This window comes from Myotis davidii, unplaced genomic scaffold (assembly GCF_000327345.1).
Source record: "Myotis davidii unplaced genomic scaffold, ASM32734v1 scaffold455, whole genome shotgun sequence".
Classification (NCBI taxonomy): Eukaryota; Metazoa; Chordata; class Mammalia; order Chiroptera; family Vespertilionidae; genus Myotis; species Myotis davidii.
This window is the reverse complement of record NW_006287459.1, coordinates 2,344,100-2,352,373: the sequence shown is the minus strand read 5'-3', so window position 1 is coordinate 2,352,373 and position 8,274 is coordinate 2,344,100.

The following is an 8,274-nucleotide window of genomic DNA, read 5'->3' as shown; positions in this document are numbered from 1 at the left end:
CCGGGGCTGGGCGCGGAGAGAGATGGCTTTCTCATGATCAGACACTGACCTGGGACCAGCCCTCGTGGAACGAGGAAGCATTGTTCTCTCTTCCGCCCCGCGGTGAGCGTGGGCGCGTCACCCGGGCGAGGGACCCCGTCCCCGTAGGACCGAAGAAGGGACAGGTGCGCGGCCCCGGCGGCCGCCGCCTCCGCACCTCCTGTCCCCGGTGCTGGCCTCTCCAAGGAGCACCCGCCCCTTTCCCCGGGCCGGGGCCGAGGCCGAGGCCGCTCCGGGACAAGTTCGGCGTTGGGTTCACTTCCCAGTGCGCGCCGGGCAGATTCCTCCTTTCTGCTTGGGCGGCAGCGCAGGCTGGATTGAAAGTTGGCAGCATCCTCGGAGACATTCCACAGCTGCACGTGTCCGAGTGCCTCACCCCACCAAGTTCTCTTTCTCTCTCTCTCTTTTAAAATCTGGGCAATTGTATTTGCATCTTAAGAACAGGGTTTGGTGGATGCAATTATTGGAAAAACGGGGGCCGTGACCCAGGGGTGTGCCCTTTCCCTCGAATCCTAAATTCAGGGTTTGGAAACCGTCTCATCTATGGTCATTCGGTGGGAACAGGCATATTTGATGAGAAGGCTTGATCTCAATGGGGACTTGTAACAACAGGATGGTTGGTGGCTAAGTGGGTTTGAAGGTTATCCAAGATAGTTAAGCGTTTTGGGCATAGAGCCTGTATTTTTCCAGTGAGTGCCCATTTATCCTCTTAGGAAATTCTGAGAATTAATTCTCTTCCAGATGATTCTCCCCGAAAGAGCTGGGGAGGGAAAAACAACCCTGACAAACCAATGAGTTTCCTAAATGAGTTTAGTCGGCAAGAACTCATTAGTTCGGCAAGAATCACAAGTAGTATGGAATGTTATGATTTAGATGGAGAAAAAAGAAAAGTGTGTGTAATCTCATGTACTTGAAAGTATTTTTTAATTTAGTTACTTTTTCAGTGTCTAGGGAAGACCTATACTTTCCCCATACTCCAGTTAATCTGCTCAATCTATTACTCCTCTTGCCAACTCATGCTTACTGCAGTGTGTTTCTGTTCATGAACTTGATTCTTCTCACAAGGATGGTTTGTGGGACTGTATAGTAAACACATGCAAATCAGTGCTGTGCTCTAGTTGGCAATACCTTTGCCCCACATAGGTCCTTAAACGCTACTTTCCATATCTTCCCGATTAGAATATAGAATATTGATGTATGCTCTGTACTTTCAACCTGAAGTGTACCTGTTTATTCTGTATCAAGATCAAGACAGTCATGTTTTCTCAGCGAGGAGTTACTCTCAGCCAGGGGCCATGCTTTATCAAATCATAGTGAAGCTCAGCGAATGGTGGCTTAACTCTCCCTGAAGCCGGCCCTTGACAAGGTGGTTGAAGGGATTGTGGGCAGTGTCTGGCACCTTTATGCTTGGGAAAGAACTGTTGGTCTCCCAGTCTTCCTCTGGGCATCTAGAGTGCTGGGAGCCTGGGCCGTGGATCTCCAAGCACACCTCTGCACTGGTTCCTCCACGCATACGGGGTTGGTACCTGGAGGAACCAGTAGGTAGAGGTTCCTGTTCTAGCTGTTTGCTCCCTCCCCCTCCCCCTGAGGGAGAATCACCTTATTGGACAGGGCAGGGAGACTTGGTCCACATGGTTGACAGGAGTGTTGATCCTCAGGCTTTGTGCTGCGTTCCCCATGGATGCTCAGTAACTCTCTGCTGACAACAGTGTCACTTGTTTCAGAGCTCTTACTAATGTCTCCTCTTATCCAGGCCACACAGCCAAGTGGAGCAACGGGAGTCGAACCCACATCAGCTGCTTTGGGGGCTACCTGCCTTGGTTAGATTAGGGTCATAAAGTGTGTTAGAAAGAAGTGAAATTGGCCCATGGTCACTGGCAATTGTAAAATTACTCTGTACCATGTGATTATGCCATGAGAATAGCTTTGTTGAAAAGAACCCAGAGGAGAGGGGCTTTGTCCTCGTCTCCATCTCCAAACTTGTGTCCTCCTGGCCTCGACTTGTTGTCTCTCTACCCTAGCTCAACCAGTCCTTCCTTGGACAGAATTATAATTATTAACTTTCCCACCACCTTTGACTACTCAACTCAGAGCTCAGATGACCACAGCTACTGTGGTCTAGAAAATTACATTTTCTTTTGCTTAGGGGAATATAGATTTCTCAACTAATCTCTACTGAGAGAGTAGCATGGTTCAGTCATGGCACTGTACTGCCCCTTTCCCTTCCTTTACCAGTAATAAACATTTTTTGACCATTCTGGACATATTCTCTCTCCAAGTCCAGTTGGGACCTTAGATTCCTTCTTTTACCATTCTAAGCATCCACTGCCAATTGATCACAGTTATCATGGGAAAGCGCTCCAGCCCTAGCTTAGATAGTAGGTATATAGTTACTGGTCATAGAGCCCTTGTTCCTATTTCTCAAATTTACGTTGTCTATGAGGACTCATTCTGTCACCGTGGCGTTTTGACTCTGTTGCCTCTCAATGAAGCCCAGCTTCTGTCACTCAAATATTTTAATCATAAAGGCGAGCCTGGTGTCATTGGTGGCCATGTGGCCTCGGTGGAAGTTATCATTGTTTCCTTCTAGAGGCCAGTTTATCACACAATTGCCTTACAAGCAGCAGCATCCTCTCTTCCTGTTTCAAAGCTCATGCCCTTCTTGGAATGTGCACCAAGTTCCTGTTTCTGGCTGGGCTGAGCAGAGATGACTGCCCCTCGTGGACCATCCCAAATTTCCCAACCCTGTTTTACCAGTTGAGTCATTCATTCCTCAGGCTTCCTGAGGGCACAGCGACCTTCTAAAGGCATTCTATACCTAGCTTGATAATATCAACATGACTTTACGGCTGCACAAAGAGGAATGATGACGAGTCAACTTCCACTGAAATAGGAAGAGCATTGTTCCCCAACCTCCTTATCTGTAAAGAAAAAGCCAAGCTCTACTCCAGTGATGGTGGGTATGCATTGGGAATACAGGAAACACCAGTGCTGGCAATTGTCACCGTGCAGGAGGTGCAGGAGTGACTTGCTCTCTGGAGGATGACAGTGAAGGGCGAGATGGTTAGAAAACATGCACTTCGCTAGAACCCACTAGGTACCATTAGGAATGAAAGCTTGGCCAGCCGGATTACCTGCAGTGCGCCTTGCTTCTTCTGTGCCTCCACAGGTAGTCTACCTTTACCTAATAAAACATTAGAAGCCATTGCAACCTCTCTTTCCAGGCAGTATAGTTTTGCGCTAATGTGCTAAGTGCTTCACATAAATCCTTTTTGTCTTCTTTAGCTTCTTTTTGTCTTCTGTAAACTCTCCTAGGGAAGAACACAGTGCTTGATCATACTTAATGTTCTGAATGAATCTTCTAGATAATTCAGATAATTGTGGTCACTTGGCATTAATTAAAAAAAAAGATATTTGGCCCTGGCTAGTTTGACTCAGTGGGTAGATCGTTGGCCTGCGGTCTGAAGGGTTCTGGGTTTAATTCTGGTCTCCATTCTGGTCTCAATTCCGGTTAAGGGCACATGCCTGGGTTGTGGGCTCCATCCCCAGTAGGGGGTGTGCAGGAGACAGCCGATCAATGATTCTCATCATTGATGTTTCTATCTCTTTCTCCCTCTTCCTTCTTCTTTGAAATCAATAAAAAAAAAATAGATATTTGGTCATAATTATTCAACTTGTATCCAATCAACTAAATTCGATTGGATTTAGTTGATTTGTTGATTAGACTTTCACTTCACTTTGGCTGTGTAGATTGAAGCATAGAGCATTCAATTTTAAATTTCCCCAATATATTGCTTCTCATCTATATATATAAAAGCCTAAGTGACCATTACGACCGGTTGGCTGAACGACCAGTTGACCGGTTGCTATAATGTGCACTGACCACAAGGGGATAGACACTTAATGCAGGAACTGCCCCCTGGTGGTCAGTGTGCTCCCACAGCCAACTTCCCACGGCCGGCCAACCTCCCGCAGTCCCTCCCCCTGGCTGGTCGGGTGGTCAGTGCGCTCCAACAGCCAACCTCCCATGGTCCCTTCCCCCAGACTGGGCTAGATGGCCCCAATCACCAGCCAGGCTGAGAGACCCCACCCATGCATAATTTCATGCACCAGGCCTCTAGTTTAGAAATATTCTTCATTAAACACATTCTAGAAAGGACAACATATACTACTACTATTATATTTTTCCATCCATATATTTCTTCTTAACGTAGTATTGTAATTGTTTTGGTTTTTATGGCTAAGAAGAGTAGCTTTTGAAGTATGGAGGGACGTTTGTGTTGATTAAGTTATCTAGTCTAGTGAGTTAAAAATTTTAAAAAATATATTTTTATTGATTTCAGAAAGGAAGGGAGAGAGAGAGAGAAATATCAGTGGTGAGAATCATTGATTGGTTACCTCCTGCATGCCCCACACAGTGGATTGAGCTCACAACCCTGACTGGAAATCAAACGGTGACCTCCTTGTTCATAGGCCAATGGTTAACCATGGAGCCACACCAGTTGGGCTGTTTTTGTTTTTTGTTAATCCTCATCTGAGGATATCTTTAACTTTTTAGAGAGCATGAGAGGGAGTGAGGGTGGGGGGAAGAGAGAGAGAGTCAGAAACATTGATGTCTCACATTGATTGGTTGCCTCCTGCACATGCCCCAATTGGAGGATTGAACCTAATACCCTTCAGTACATGGGCCAACACTAACCAGTAAGCAGCACTGGCCATGGTGTGAAGTTTTTATTCTCTTTTTTGACCTTTTAGGTCAATAGTATTTTTTAAAAAAATACATTTTATTGATTTTCTAGAGAAGAAAGGGAGAGGGATAGAGAGTTAGAAACATCAACATCAATGAGAGAGAAACATTGATCAGCTGCCTCCTGCACACTCCCCACTGGGGATGTGCCTGCAACCAAGGTACATGCCCCCGACCTGAATTGAACCTGCGACCCTTGAGTCCGCAGGCCAACGCTCTATCCACTGAGCCAAACCAATTAGGGCAAGGTCAATAGTATTTTATGTGCAGACACAAGGTTTAGCTGGAGCTATGGAGGCCACTTTATATACCCAGTTGTAGGTCAGAGAATAAAGCCAGGGTCATGTGACAGGTCCATTTGCTGTGGCTGCATTCTTTTTTGTTAATCCTCACCCAAGGATATTTTTTCATTGATTTTTAGCTTATTATTTATTTTAATCCTCACCGAGGATATTTTTTATTTTTTGGCTTGGTATGTATTTATTTATTTTAAAAATTTATTTTTTAATTTTTATTGATTAAGGTATCACAAATGTGTCTTTATCCCCGCATTGTCCCCTCATCCCCCCCAGTCCATTTTCAGAGAGTGAAGAGAGAGGAAAAGACAGAGAAATATTGATGTGAGAGAAACACATAGATTGGCTGCCTTCTGCATGTGCCCCAACCAGGGCCCAGATCAAGCCTACAACCAAAGTGTGTGCCCTTGATGGGAATTGAACCCTGGAACCTTTAGTCCATGGGCTGACGCTCTCTCCACTGAGCTACACCAGTCAGGGCACAGCTACATTCTTGCTGATTATGTCTAGAGCAGGGGTGGGCAACCCCTGGCACGCGTGCCAAACATGTCATGCCAGTAACTTTTACTGGCACGCGAAACCCTCTTATAATCTTCCATTTACAGTTTTTTTCTTAATATCGAATTTTTTATTTTTCAGATAAATTCAGTGTAGGTGCATCTTAGATAAATAAATAATTTTACATAACAAGTTATCTTAAAGACCATAGACATGGATTGACGAGAGAGGTGAAGAGCATTATCATATACTGTGTTTTTGTCGCTCAAATGAATTTTATTATTTCTTCAAGGTTCTTCACATACTACACCTTAAGGGTTATCAAGTAGGCGTAACATGTTCTCAAAAAATTAGGGTTGGCACACAGAAGAATTTTGAGTCAGAGAGTTTGCTGGTTTTGGCACGCACTCACATAAAGGTTGCCCACCCCTGGTCTAGAGCCTCATTTCATTTTGTTGCATGTTTGGCAGGAAAAGTGTCAAGGAATCAGTAACAAAACGTGGAGAGGTTGTTATGTTATCTGTTGTTATGTTATATTTGACCTTAGCACTTGGTCTAGGGTTCATGAACTTTCCTGTAAGCAGTGAGGAGGGCATTATAATTTCATAGGGAACTCCAACCCTCCCACCCATTTCCCCATTCCTGGCATTCAGGAGGAAATGGGTGGGGCAGGGCAACCAGTAATGTAAGGGAATTTTGCATTAATATCGAGTCTTGATAAAGAACTAGATCAGAGTGAATTCCTAATTACATTCCCCCCTGACATCTTTCTGTTTAATGTTTGGAGACTGGGCTAGGTTTCTAAGTCAGCTATTAGCTGGTGTTGTGTTCCCATGCCTCAGGTTGTCCATCTCTTGAACAAAGCGTAATGACACATAATTAACAGTTCACTTCAGAAAGGTTCATGGCCTCATGCTTGTAAAGGACTTTGAGCTTTTCTCAGAGTGTTTTATACACATTCGTGAACAATGAGATGGCTGGCTCTGTTTGGCAAAGGGCATCTATATCACGCCCATTAGACAGATGAGAAAGATGAGCCGCAGAGAGGACAATGGCTTGCCGAGAACCTCAGGATAAATTTAAGGTGGTATAGAATTTTTCCCGGATTTTGTGGGACAAGTGGAATCAAAAATAAATTCTGCGTGAGCATCTCTTGGTCAGAAAAAAATGAATTTAACAGTTTTTAAGCAAATATAAACTTTTAGGGGGAAGGCTACTTCTTTGTATGAGGGGGAGATCATCTTTGACAAATTTACTAGAATTTTTAAAGAGCGTTAAGTAATTACAGAAGCTAGGGATAAAGTGATTTTCAAAGTGATTTTGGAAAGACTCTCCACAAAGGCTGTTGAACAAATTGAGTCAGTGGAAGGTTGGGAGAAAAGCTTTTACAAGTCAGGCGGGGACACAGACAGAACAAAGATAGGTATGGGTGGATATTTTCCAGGATATAAATGTGAATAAAGTAGTCTTATTATTTTTATTTTTTTAAAAATAAACAATGTAAAAGAAGGAGTACATAGTGTAAACTCTAAGTTTCCTGTCAACGTGAACCTGTTGGGACACTAAAAAGTCAAACTGCTCGATTCAGTTCCATGCAAAATGGCAGGGAAGTGGTGAAGAAGTCATTTACGGAAAAAGAATCCATCTGTACGCGCAGATGAACATCCACATCCACTTTTTCTCAAGAAAGAGATCCAGATGTCATTGTAAACTCTTAACTGAAAATGTAACAAGTGTATGACTTGGAACAACAACAAAAGAAGCCAATGAATAATTCAGAAGTGCCATGTTACCCTGTTTTCATGGCGCTTCAGCATTTAAAATAGTTTCATCAATGTACTTGAAAGACATAATGAACTTAGAGAAAAGCAAATTTAATCTTGAATAAAAACCCTCATGTAACTCTTCAGGCTAGTGATCCAGGGAGACTGTTCATTTGCATCATCCTTATTCCCAAATAATGCCGCACTCCCCTCAATAGTTAATGTATATGGAGCACAGAAGATGTGCCAGGCATGGAAGAGCCTGAGCACAAGGAGATGCAGGGAGACTTGGTTAAGTGGTGGAGCCGGAGTCAACACAGTTGGTCTCCAGAGGGTGCCCTTAGAGCTCTCCTGAGTTAGACACACTGAGCTCTGCTCCTCTCCTCTCCCTCTGGGTATCATTCCAAGCCTTTAACCCTCTTGATTTAAGATATCTTCATAGCAGCACTGTCAAATAGAAATATTCGGAGTCAGAAATATAATTTAAAAATTGCTAGTAGCCATATTAGAAAGGCAAAATGCAATAGGCAAAATTAATTTTTTAATATATTTTTTATTGATTAAGATATTACATATGTGTCCTTACCCCCCCGTTCCCCCCCCCCCTGTTGTCCATGTCCATTGGTTAGGCCTATATGCTTGCATATAAGTCCTTTGGTTGAACTCTCCCCCTTCCCCCCCCCCTTACCTACCTTCCCTCCAAGGCCCGACAGTCCAATCAATACCTCTCCGTCTCTGGATCAGTCCTTGTTCGTCAGTTTATGTTGTTCATTAAATTCCACAAATGAGTGAGATCATGTGATATTTATCTTTCTCCGACTGGCATGTTTCACTTAGCATAATGCCCTTCATGTCCATCCATGCTGTTGGGAATGGTAAGAGTTCTTTCTCTTTTACAGCATCTCTTAGATGATTAATGACTTTGAGCATG